Source organism: Cheilinus undulatus, linkage group 12, assembly GCF_018320785.1.
Source record: "Cheilinus undulatus linkage group 12, ASM1832078v1, whole genome shotgun sequence".
Lineage (NCBI taxonomy): Eukaryota > Metazoa > Chordata > Actinopteri > Labriformes > Labridae > Cheilinus > Cheilinus undulatus.
In genome coordinates, this window is record NC_054876.1 from 15,736,346 (window position 1) to 15,749,952 (window position 13,607).

The window sequence follows — 13,607 nt, forward strand, 5'->3', positions numbered from 1 at the left end:
ATAAAAAGATTTTCTATTTGTTTTTGTTTAGCCTTTATTTAACCAAGAAAATCTTATTGAGATAAAAAAAATCTCAAAAGCTTTCAAGCCAAGATAGGCAGCAGCATGATTAACAAAGCTATAGACAGATGATGAGCAGCCATGCATACAAGCACAATTGTAATCCAGGAAATATAAAATGACTAACCCTTAAAAAAGTGGGACACCTGTGTCCCCAAGGGTAAAAAACAACACCCCGATAAAGACCTGCCATAGAAATGATGATTTAATGATTACTATTAGTAACTTCAGTTCTCACCATACATAGCAAATATGCATTCTGTTTTTTTTTTTTTAAATAACCCCTTAAATGCCAGTTTTTGTGATTAGAACTTGATTTTTATCTCAAAAAAAAAAAAAAAAAAAAAAATCACAAAAAGTAAAAATTGTCCATCCCATATATGCAACATGGATTTTTTGGGTGGGATTATCAGAGCCTGGGAGTGTCAAAGATTGGCAGAAACATTGATTTTTATGCATTTATTTTTTGTGCAGTTTCGGATTGTCTAATAAATGCGACACCTTTCTTAAAGGTTTAAAAAACCCAATAAATACTACCATAGAAAAAATATGTATTAATGTATCATTCTAATTTTTTAAAAGTAATTTAAGTTCTCACCATACCTAACAAGTATTCATTCTGTTTCAAAAGTTTAAATCCCTTAAATGCCAGTTTTGTGATAAGAACTTGATTTTTATTTAAATAAGCAAATGTTTGTCCAAATTAAACTACAATCATAAAACTTCCATAGATTAGGCAGAACATTTACAAGCAGAGGTATCAGCCTCCAGGCCATCCAGCACCCTCTTTGAAGTGTCCAATGAGACCAAGTCAGTAAGTTTCAGGTTTAAGATTTAAGTTTCATTTATTTTTTAACTATAGGAGTATGTTGTCAGGTTTGCCTATTGTTGCAATAATCACAGTACCTTAATGACAAGCCTCTGATAGGACACTGATGAGAACTGATTAAGAAGGGGTAGCTTAGTGCCCTTTGTTGCCAGCCCCTTAAATCAGGACCCCATAAATCTCCTTCGCCTTTTAACTCAACTCCCTACCCCGAACACTGGAACATACCGTATGAACTCAAACAGTAAAAAGACTTCTGCAGAAGCCCTGTCAGCCTAACAGCTATGTTCGATTATCTATAGCAGGTTTATGTACTTGTAAGTTGGCTTCACTGTTAGCGTTTGAAGTCTCAGTGAATCTTTGAAAGTGTTCAAAAGTTTGAAAGAAAACTTCAGAGGGAGTGCGCCTGACAGGCAGAGAGTTCAGCATGCAGCAGCCATGTTATTAAGACTGGTCTGAGCTCAGACTCTCTCCATGATCATCATCATCATCTGGCTTTTTATGGTCCCTTAGCATTTGTCCTTGTGCTGAACAAAGAGACCACATATATTATAGCTATACTTAACAATAAATGTACACATGCAGTGAAATGGCAAAGGGATTAATTCAAGGGATGTCAGGTGAATGAATACAGGTGATTCATTCTTTTAGTGTTTAACAATAAAAGAAATGAAAAAACAGAGTACAGAGCACTGCTGCTTTATGTGCATATGTAGAGGAGACATAGTCAGTGATGGTATGACTCACCTCTACAGTCTTTTCTCTGCTGCAGTCTGCATCAGCCATAGTTTTAGGTCAGGTGTTTTACCCATGAAACTTTTTTTTTTTCTTCAGGAAATATTCCAGCTTTTTTTCACATCCTCAAACTCTCTGTCTCTGAAATCATCACTGTACTTCAACCAAAAATGAAATAGTGCTGCTCTCAGTTCTGGTATGGCAGCTAATGGTCTAAAACATTGTGAGCTACTTCACCTGCTAGAGAATACTACCAAAATAAAAAATACACAGCTATGGTTAGTTTGTACCTGTAACCTAAAGCAGTGTTTTTCAAAGTTGGAGATCTGACCCCTCGAGGCGGCTTAGAGGTAAGGGAGAAGGATATGGAACAAAAAAAAAGTCATTGAAATTAAGATGAGATCAGTTAAGAAAAGATAACAATTTACTGATCCCCAGAGGAGAAATTCTGGCTTTGCAGCAACATAAGAGAAGAAGGTGGTAAAAATACAAAAAGATTGAAATAAGACTAAGAAACAACATTTTAGTAAAAAATAACAGTTACATTAAAAAATAAGAATAAGACAAAAACAGGTGCTATATATAGATATATCTCAGGGCTATCAAAATATTACAATTTTTAAATTAAAAAAATTGCACTCTATTCATCTCAGTCTAAAATTTCCCTTTTCTTCATTTAAAACTGTTTTCTGTCATGTTTGGATTTCTCTACTGTCTTAAACTAAGGCTAACTGACCTACAGTTTACATACATACCTGCTTTTAGAAGTAGATTGAAGACTTTAATTTGAAGCCAAACACTGAAAATGAACTTGTTACACATCAAAAGGAAATAATTAAAGAGTAAAAAAGGTATCTGTTTGATAAAACATGTTTTAGGTGACTTGTCAACAGAGCTGATCATCTAGAAAGAGTGACTGACTTATTTTAAATGACTGTGGCTGCAGGGAGATCCTGCAGTGGCTTGACCAATGTTTGTTGCAAGGGCCAATAATGAATGAAATTAATTGTGATTAAAAACAACTAGCACACTAATTGCAGATCGTGAACATAATGAATGATCAAAGACTAAATCAAAAGAAGGGGCAAGTGTTGGTCTGGCTGAGTGAGAGAGAATGAGATGGACAAGAAGCCAGCTTTTAAAGACTGGATGGAGGGATTAGGCCCGGGTGCTCCACATCAGGTAGCTTCAGGGAATCTCAAACAGAAAGACAAACAAACAGTCATTCTAACAGGGGCCGTCTCAAAGGAAAAGATGGAGACAGGGCTAGGAATGGAGCTGTGTGTGGATTTCAGAGTGGATTCCTCCTCAAGGAGACGTTAGAGATACTCCTCACCCTTTGTTTAATAAATACAAATCCCCCGACATTACTGTCTTTTATCATTAATAAGCTCATTATTTATACCAAAGAAGTGTTTGCTTTAAGACTTAGCTGACAACACTGAACACTGTGCTAATGCACTAGAGTAGGCTTATATTTCACTGAGAGCTAATGCTAACGTAGGCTGCATACTTAGCATACCAGTATAAAAGCTTTTATAATAGATCCAGCATTAAAAACCCACAGGCGTGTGCAGATCAAAGTGATTCTTGACAAGAATGTGAACCTTAAACAGAAGTCACAGACAAATTTATCAGATGCTGTCAACATAAACTGTGTTCACAAAGTTGAATCTGCTTTGTAGCCTGCAGCTCAGTCTGTGGTGTCACCTCTACACTTTGTTTCAAACTTTAAAATACTGAAATTCCTCAGAGACTTCATGCACCACTGACCACAACGAGAATCTGCACCGCCAGAAAACAAGTTCAAACTGGTTCTGTGCGGTCGCCATAGTAACTTTTGATTTCATGTTGCTCTGTGAATTCATCACAAAGATAATAATAAAAAGTGTCATTACAGGACCCAGTAGCTGTATTCACATATTTAACACAAAGAAGGTAAAGGTGGCAACAGCTACATTTCAAGCATAGCTGTGTATAGTGTACTGGTGATGGGTTTGTACATTAGTTTGAATTTTCAGTTTCTTGAATGGCACAAGCATTTTTTTTTTTCAGTTTTAGTGATAATATGAGACCCATGCAAGAAGATTTTCAGCTGTAAAACTTGATAGTATGAGCTGTAACAGATACAGTTCTTCCACTAGTGTTCCTTAACAAGAGTACCAGGTGTTAGAAGAGTTTTCTTTGAAAAGGCTAATGGTATCCAAGCTCACTTAGATAAATAATAATTTGAGTTAAATTTGGTCTCTTTAGAGTTACCTTGTTTACTCTTTAGACAGTAGCATAGTAGTAGTGTAGTGAAGAAGCAAAACATACAAATCAAATGAAGAAGCTTGACATCCCTCTCTGGAACTTTCCAGGCTTCTTGACACCTTTACAAGGATGTATACATTCTCTGTCTAATCAATAGATATGAAGCAGAAATAAAAAGGACAGTTGTTTCAAAAAGTTTGGAAATATGTGCATATTAACGTGTCATTAGTTATCTGTGCTGAAAAGAAAAGATGTTGTATTGCTATTTTATAGCATATATTATCATTACAGCTGATGGTACATGAACCAAGTCATAGTAAATATTAGAGGTTTAGCAATCCATCACTGTGTATGGATACATTAACTGGTTGATTAATTATCCATCAGATCAATAGTAAGTCGAAACATCGATCTACACCATCATCTGGAAGCTACGCTTTTATTTTGAAATTCCTCTTGCAGCCTGTTGACAGTTTCTGCCCCACAATACGTCCTCAACAAGTTAGCAGTAGCAGCAGCTGCTAACAGTTAGTAGCCAAAATAGTTAATGGCTGAAGTAGTGCGAGTGGTGTCTGATACAGGCTCTACAGTTAAACAGAGATGGGAAAATCTGCTGCAGTGTCTCCCCTTTTAAACACTGGTGTAGTCTGCTGTCTCATGTTAGAGTTATAATAAAATGTCAAACTGTCCAAACTCACTGTGGTTCAAGCAGCTCTTTCTCTCTTCTTACAAGGCTGCTCATAACAGCAGAGATTGTCCTTTAAAGTGAAATTTTGTCCTGAGCCCTCATTTATCAAAATCAAAATTGCTGTAAATTAAAAATAAAATAAATTCAACACTGTAACATCACATGTCATGGATTTAAGCTCATTAAGATATAATGTATTACAAAATTAGCAGAATTCATCAGCAAAAATATCTACAACCTGATGTATCTTCCTCTAATGCCTGCAATCTACCTTTAAAACGATCTAAGGAGACTGGCTCATCCAGACATACATTTTCCTGCAGAACATAGGCTGTAGGAGCAGCATACCTGAAACCCCTTTTACTTATGTAAAGACTTTTGGAACAGACAGCAAAAGTAAATTTTGTGACTATGTCACACAGTGAAGACTGTTGCTTCTAGAACTTTTCACATGGATAAAATCACACAAGTATGATGGAAGCTGGTTGAGTAAAAACCTTATAAACAAGGGTTTGCCAATAATTTTGCCTATGAGTGGTCAAAGAAGGCCACTTGTAGATAATTTTGGATTTTGAAGCCAAATTATCTAAAAAGCTGTGTTTTTCACCATTAATTTGGCACCAATTAATCTGCGGATAGCTGGCCATTAGCTTGAGCTTCATCTGCATGAAAATGGTGTGAAAGCATTGCCGTCGTACTCAGGCGACCAATCATCCAACAGATAAGAGAACACATGCTTAGTGAAGAGGCTTTGCTTTTTAGATGACCTAGTAGTAATATTGATAAAATTAGTAGAAAGGTGGTAAAATTCAAACAAGCTTTTTTCAACAATTTAACACTGAAGCCAGTCACTTTTTTACTTTCACTCTTGGATCTCTCTGACATCCTAATATTAGAACCAGGGGCAAAGCCAGACATGTTAAATATTTGGGGCTATGCCCAAACAAAGGGCAACCCAGCGGGGCTTATTACCCAGCAATTTTTGCTTATTAGGCACTTGTATGCACCGTTTTTATGCAATTTGAAACAAGCAATGTAGAATTAGAATATTAAAAAATCGATGTATTATTTTGGCGCTAAAAGTGTTGTCATAATTTTCACTTTTGCCCCCTAAGAATGTTAAAAATTTCTTATCTTTTTAAAATAAAGGTAGGTTAGGAACTTAGTTGAAAAGTTTACATATATAACAGTGCATTAAAAAATTTATTTACTCAAATGCTGGAAATTGTACTTTTGAACAATGTTAAAAGTCCTTTTTATACTGCACTGATTGCATAAGCTGTAAATGGTAAAAAGCCTAAAGGATCTGGCTGCAGACCTCTATAGTCGGGGCATTTTGGGCTCATCTGTTGCAGACCTCTTTAGTGAGGGGACCTTGACCAAGGGGTGGGTGACGTGTATTATCAAAGCCGGAACCAGAATTATATACTGAATGATGTATATTTTCCACTCTCAGTCAAAGGTTAGAGTAAGCAGGTATTTTTCACAACAGCAAAAATTTTATGAATAAAATTGAAAATGTACTGAGGAGGATACATTTTATTGAACACACCACAAAGTAAGGAAAACCCAATGACGGTTAGGGATAGGCACCCCAACGTTGAGTTAGGGAAGGGGGCAGTGGGAGTGGGATTAAATTAGAAATAACATACTACAAACTAAGGAAAAACCCAACATGGGTTAGTGTGTCATTTCCTGCCCTATGGTCAAGGTCACCCCATTGTAAAGGTCTAGAACAAATGAGCCCAAAACACCCCACCATTGAGGTCTGCAGCCAGGAGCCTCTCAAAAAAGATGCATTTAAATTTCCCTGTTGTGATCAGCAAGGCCCAATTGTTTATCACTTATTTCTTGCATTTATTTATCATAACATATATGCAAAACATACTTTTAACCAACCTGAAAGATTCGGGGCTTTTAAGAAAGAATTTGGAGTTTAACCCCATAAGCCACCCCCTCGATCTGCCTATGATTAGGACATATTTCTTATTTATAATGTAATTTAAAGGGATGCACTGATTCACTGGTTTAGCATAGATAATTGCCAATGTTGGCCTTGCTGACAAATATGTTCAGCTGTGAAAAATGTGGCATGAACAGATATTAGTACCTAGTGATTATTGTTAGATAAACTCTGATCTGTTTTCATGGTCAAATATGAGAGAAATGTTTGCCTAACAGGAGTCTAACACCGTAAAAATTCATTCTAAAAAAATCCATCACTATCGGCATTGCTAAGTTTTTATTGCAACTATTCATGTCTGCCATAATTTTCACAATCATTGCGTGATTATTATTACTATTAGTATTATTTTTTCTTACTACTGCTTAATCAGTTCATCTTGTTCAACTGTTATACTGGTTTGCAACGTATAATCAGACAGAAATAACGCTGTGTTCACGATAAATTCCTCAAGACTGCAACAACAAAAGCACACAGACCACAAGAACATAATTACAGTTCACACCTCATTCACGCACAGATGAACATCTGCCAAGAGATTTGTCCCAAAAAACAAGAGTCTTAAATACCGCATTGATTGACTTGTTAGCTTCATTTAGACATCCTGCTTTTTCCACCCTTACAACTGTAGATGAGTCAATAGCTGTCAATAAATGCTCCCCTGACTGCACACACAGCTTCCAGGCTTTAAAGAAAAGTGCTTTCACTAATAAGGCAAACTATTAGATGCTTGTTGGTGAAAATCTGCAGTAATTCTCACTCTGATGGTGCCTGGTTTGAGCAGTCACTCTCAGATTTCAAATCAGTAGAAAAATTCGTGTTTAGCGTGCGTACTGGGTTATCTGTGGATGAACAAACACAAGCAGCAAAAGTCTGCGGTGTATATATAGTATCGACATGTGCACACATGCAGACACCATCTCCCTCTTGTCCTCATTTGCTCTTAATTCAAATCAACAGAGGGAACACTGGGAGCTAATCAGATGCTCTTTTTTTGTTCTGTGCGGTTTTGCACGTTCAAAACAAACAATTTGCCCAACAATTGCAATGAATGATGCTAAGAAGCAGGAATGTTGATTTGGGGTTAGCAGCAGCCAGGAAGCAAGAGACGTGATGGCAACCATTATGTACAGTTTAATTCTGACAGCTGCAAATGGAAGGGAGACAAGCAAATGACTATGAACAGGAGGTGATGGGAGGGGGGAGGGGGTTTGAGTGGTAAACAGTGACATCATGGGCCTGTTTTAGAGTACTTAAACAGCCACAAGGCGATGCAACGGAAAATATCTCTCACTCAAATAGCAAGATCTCTCTGCAAATCAAGACTACTTTTACAATAAAGGCAATAAAATCAGGAATATAAATGTGATTTAAATGAACTCATAAAATGTTTGTGGCTCTATCCTGTTTTATTGTTAACATTTTTATTAACTGCCCTGCTCTCGAGAGCCAATACATCTTCATGATATAACAAGTGCAGTCTTTCGTTCTGTGGTTTGTGGCTTTTTAACAGACTGAGATGTGATTTATGGAAGATTTATGAAACATTTGAGGTGACGCTAACATACTACACCAGGGTCTCTTTTCTCTGTGCAGACAGACAGAAGAGAGGACACGCATTGTTTAGGTTTGACCTTCCTCTCTGAGTTAAAAGTGTGAGAATTTTGCTGCATTTGGGGCCAATCTTTCTATTTAATTTGCGACAAATTCAGCCCAAAATCAAACCTGGGATTAGTAATCTTTGTGGTTTAAAAATCTGGATAGTTTTCTTATTTTAGAGCAGATGCTCTTTTTTATTGGAAAAAAGATTTAAATGTGGATTCTTTGTGCTTTGACTCCACCTACAGTTCCTATAGAGCACCACATATCAGAGAGTTTTGACTTGGCAGGAGGGCTGCAGGAGAGGAAAGGTGGCACTTAAATTGGCTCTCCAAATCACTATAGTTAAAATTAAAAAAAGAGTTCAGCTACTTGTATGTTTCTAAATTCTCCCCCAGGTAAAATATCTTGACACTTAAAGCAGATTGTGTTTGTTTCTCTGACAGATTTGTCTTTTTGTGCAGATATTTCTTTGTGCAGGCTGTGAGGCTTGTTTGTCAGCGACAGTGAAAACGTGGTAGACATTTTCTCCCCCTGACAGAGGGCACTTTCACCCGACTCGCACAGCTCCACAGACAAAATGACAGCATGCTGACTCCCCTCTCTGACAGACCTCTGCTGATGACAAGGTGTATTTTGGACTTCTCGCTGTGTCCCGCCACTTGCAGCAAACTATACCCCAGACAGAGCGGTAGTTGTGTACCACAACACGGAAAGCTACTGAACATGTAGACTCTACACCATCTTTCAGACTCTGCTATGGTACTGTTTTAGTCTACATTTAGTAGGACTTTCCTGCTGCTGGTAGGTAAATGATGATAAATATAATGATATTCTCACCAAAAGAATGTAGAGCAAGATTAAAATCAATTTTTCCATACAGATCAATATCCATGTTTATCAAAACATATAATTGTATCTTGCTCCTGAGTTTAGGGGTACGCTGATATTAAAAGAAATACAAAAAAGATTTAAAGCTCTAAGTAAGTGTTTTAATTATTGTTTAAAACATTTATAAGGTTGTTTATGGAATATTTTACTCTACTTTTACATTAAAGATTACCAAAAGCAAAGCTGTTTCTTCTTAAAGGGAACTCTGCATGTTAAGATATGTTGTTTTAATTGGATAAACATCAGTGTCTTTTTTCTCAATGCTGCAGAAAAACTAGATTTCTATGTTTTGAGTATAAAAAATTTGATGTTAGCTGCCATTTTTGTACATTGCACTCTACTTAGTCATATCACATGTTTGCATTCTTCCCACATTGTTCCAGTTGTGGAAAGTCTACATTACAATAGCTTCTTCCTTATTGTTTTTCTTTCACTAAAACTGCACTCAGGTTAAACTTAAAAAGGCTGCAACCCTCTGGGGTTAAGCATTTAATTGGCCGTTTTTTACTGCTTTTTATTTTACCTGTATATTTCACCATAAAACTGTTTACCTTGCCTTGTTTGGTATAATTTTGTTCTGCAAAACCCCACATGTGTGACCTGAAATCACAGAAACATAAAATCTGAGTGGGAAAAAGTTGTAAATATAGATTACATATAAATTGTAAATTTCCAAAATCTATGTACAAAGCAAACAACAAAGTTACATCAATATTCAGGAAAAAGCATGGCGTAAATTATTTATTGTAGGTCTGGTTTTACTCAGTCTATCAATACATTTAAAAGAAAAATAGATTTATAGTTTTATATCTGCAATTTCAACATTTGTCGAAACAGAGACTCGGAGAGGCTGCATCTCGCTGCTATGTCAACTCCTCAGCTTCTGTGAGAGTTTTCGCCACTCATTTAAAAGACTGAAGTTATCTAAGATGCCTCTCAAAGACCTACAAAAGCTAACAAGAACCTCAGCAAGAAAATTATCTCCATACCTACAGAGTAGGCATCAGACTAGATGATGAACTGCACTCTGTGGAAACAGCTGTTCTTCACATTTTCTGCTGCAGAGACTCACAGAGTAATACATGAGTTTTCATGAGAAAAAACTACTAACACATGTACAGGATAAGAGCAGCAAATAGGAAAGCATACAGTTTTCGCTACAGGGAACTGTCAGCTCCTGCTCTTTGCTGTAGCTTTAACATGGTGTTGTTGTTTTGCTTTGGAATTTTTGTTTTGTTAATCTGTATCAAGTTAATGACCCAGATCTTTTAACTGTATCGGGACTCCCTGTCTAGATGGTTTTATCCTCCCATAGTAAGCTGTAATAACGTCCTTAGACCCTGCATGTAAATATAGGGACATTGCATTCTGGCTTTCCTTCAACACAGTAATAATTTTCACTTTTAGAATTTTTTTTAGCTAATGGTCAGGAATTCCTTGGGTTTTTTTTTTTTGTTTGTTTTTTTTTTGTTAATCTTTAATTTCAACAAGCAACATAAATACAGGACAAGATAATTATTATCCAAACATAACATCAAAAAATGAGAGAAATAAAGAGAAATAAAAAACTAATAAAGTGGAAAAAGAACACACAAAACAACAAGACAAAGCCCTTTTTGAAAATAGCAATGAACTTTGCAGTGAGACAGACAATAAGAAAGGCTTCTTTATAGTTTTTGAGCATTATGAAACAACAAACAGTCTATCTTTGGATAGGGCAATGATCATGTATATTTTATTTTATCTTTTATCTTAACAAATCCTGCCTATGTTCCCAGCATTATCCCTTTACAATAATTGCAACACTTTAACATTGCCCAACAGTTGGGAGAAAGGTCCCCAAATTTCTTCATAACAATTATCTGTCCTTTTAAAATAGAAGTTAGTTTCTCCATACATAACAGCCACTCATTTCTGTCAGCCATTGACTCAGCTGTGGTCTCTGAGTGTTCTTCCATGAAAGCACTATCAAACGTTTTGCTTGAAGCAAACATATTTATAGGGATTTTTTTTATTTCTTGGTATGACTAGGGTGGCTGGGTACAACCTCAAAATAAACAGCTTGGGGTCAAGAGGTAGCTGAATTTGTATCATTTCTTCAATTATTTGTGAAATTTCACACCAGAAAGCTGCAATCTCCTTACACTCCCATACATGATGGAAAAGCGTGTCTTTATATTGTCCACTTTTAAAACAACTGTCTGAATATTGTTATTACATGTATGTAACCTTGCTGGTGTGATATATGATCACATTAGCCAGTTATATTGTTGCAGCCCCAGTCTTGTATTTGCAGTTTGATTTTGTGCCTCAATACAAACTGCACCCCAGTCATCCAAAGAAATATCCTCCTGAATGTCTATTTTTCTAGACTCCAGCTGGTCAGTCCTGGATTCAGATGACTTAGAAACTAGCATAGCATAAAATACTGAAATACAGCCTTTGTTCTTGGAGCTTTCAGAGACAAGTTGTTCCAATTCATTTAGAGGAGGAAGAGTCAGTAACTGATCACAAGAAGCAGCAATAAAGCTTCTTACCTGTAAGTATTTGAAGAAGTGGCTGTTTGAAAGGTCATATTAGACAGGGTTAGGGTTAGGGTTAGACATAGCTGTTCAAATGACATTAGATTCTCACCCAGAAATAAATCACCAATTTTATTTAGACCTTTATTTGACCAGAGATGGAAACCCTGGTCCTTTTTACCTGGATCAAATTTGTCATTACCCCAGATTGAACTAAAGTGAGATCAAGAATTCCTGAGTGTAAGTCATTTGCTTGAAAAGTTGAGAGAATTTGCTGTTTGGATATTTATGATACTTTGTTTGTACATTTTTTAGTATTTTCATTAAAATATAGGGGGGCAAGTTTATGTACTTTGTGGTTTTGTTGAAAATTTTGGGGAATTTGATTTGATTAGTTTTGGCATTTTCATAGGAATTTGGGAAATTTTGTTTGGGAAATCATGAATGATTATCGATTAATCAGTCATTAACCATTCATTAATATATGCTTTGGAGACTTTCTTTGTTTCTTGAGGAAACAATGTCTTGAATTTTAAAGAATTTTCGTGGAAATTTTAGGGAATTTGTTTGGATGTTTCCATCATTGTATTTGAACTTATTGACTTTTTATTGGAATGTATCTGTTACTTTTTTGCTCATAAAACTATGGGAAATTTGATTTGAAATTTGGGAAATGTTCATGAAAAGTCTTGAGGAATTTACATGAAATTTTGGGCAATTTTTCTCTTGGAATGAGGCCTGATGATAAAGTTTCACTGAAACATTTGGGGAATGATTGAGGAATATTTCGGATCCTTTTTTGGGATACTCTAAATATGTTGAATTTGTTGAATTTTGACTGAAAGATTTTTGGTAATTTCTTTGAATTTCTGGGTGATTTGTGTGTAGGGGAGAACGGGGTTGGTTGTCACACTTTTTTCTCTAGTGTGAATTGCTCATCATCAAAACAACCAACAATAGTCATTCCTGCATTAAACTGAAGCTTAAGGGGTTGGCTTGAATGTGTATCCCTCTCATTTTCCAACTTACTGAAACAAAGAGGTAATCAACAATAAAAGACAAGCTGACACATTGTGACAACCAACCCCCTCACATGGATAGTTGTCACGCTGTATGTGGTTTTTGTCACAATGTTGTTTTAATGGGAAAAATCTTAAATGAAGGCAAGAGGTCAGAACTAAATTTTCAACTTTAATTGCACTGTGACAGGTTGACAAATAAATCTTCATGCATCTTAACACAAAATGAGCAAGGAATATGAACAGGAACATCTTTAGGCCAGCTTAAAGGCCTATAGCAACAAAAAAGACAAAACTAATAGGCCTAATGGTAATAATAAATACTCCATTAGGGTCCGTGTGTTCCAACTAAGCAGAGCTTGTGTGCCCACTGGTTGCACATCCAACACTTCTCCCATACCTCCCCTAAACAGCTGTGACAACCAATCCGAAAGAGAATGTGACGACCAACCCCAACTGGAATTTCTGGCTAGCATCAAGACTAACAACGTGCTAACAACAAGCTAGATAGCTAACAACAATCTAAACTATAGCTTTGCCTTCACAATATTTAAGGGTGAAAGTTGTTTGGTTATAAAGCCGCTGTGTAAAAAAAAACTTAAAAGAAAAACAATGAGGAGCTGAATATTTACAATACAACATGAAAAACGCTAAGTCCTCTCACCTCAAGTTCAGCTGTCCTACTCCGGAGAAGGCTATATAGGTGAGTTCTGATTACAGTTCTGGAAATTTCCACTCTAAATTTCTGAACACAGTGCCCTCTGGTGGCGACATCTAAAGACTACCAACACCATTCTCCCCTAATTTTGAAAGAAAAATTGCCAAGAAATTTCTGTTCAAAGATTAGGCTGATGTTTCAACGTATCCTGCATAAGAGAAACTAAAAATGCATTCCAAACAAAAGCTTAGGTCTCAGGAGGTTGATATGTGCACTCCTGTAAATGTGTAATATTATAAAGACAGCTTGCGTCTTAGATCTTTCTTAGGTGCTTATTTTCCTCAAAAGGAAAGAGGAGGGTCTCATGAGGTGCCAAGATGACAAATGAGCAAC

At 36.3% G+C, this 13,607-nt stretch overlaps 1 protein-coding gene across 12 annotated transcripts in view; it reads left to right on the forward strand.

The window, feature by feature from the left end:
- The window catches only part of LOC121518815 (RNA-binding protein Musashi homolog 2), a 479,548-nt gene that overhangs the window by 429,524 nt on the left and 36,417 nt on the right, over nt 1-13,607 (forward strand). The gene's annotated exons all lie outside the window — the stretch shown is intronic.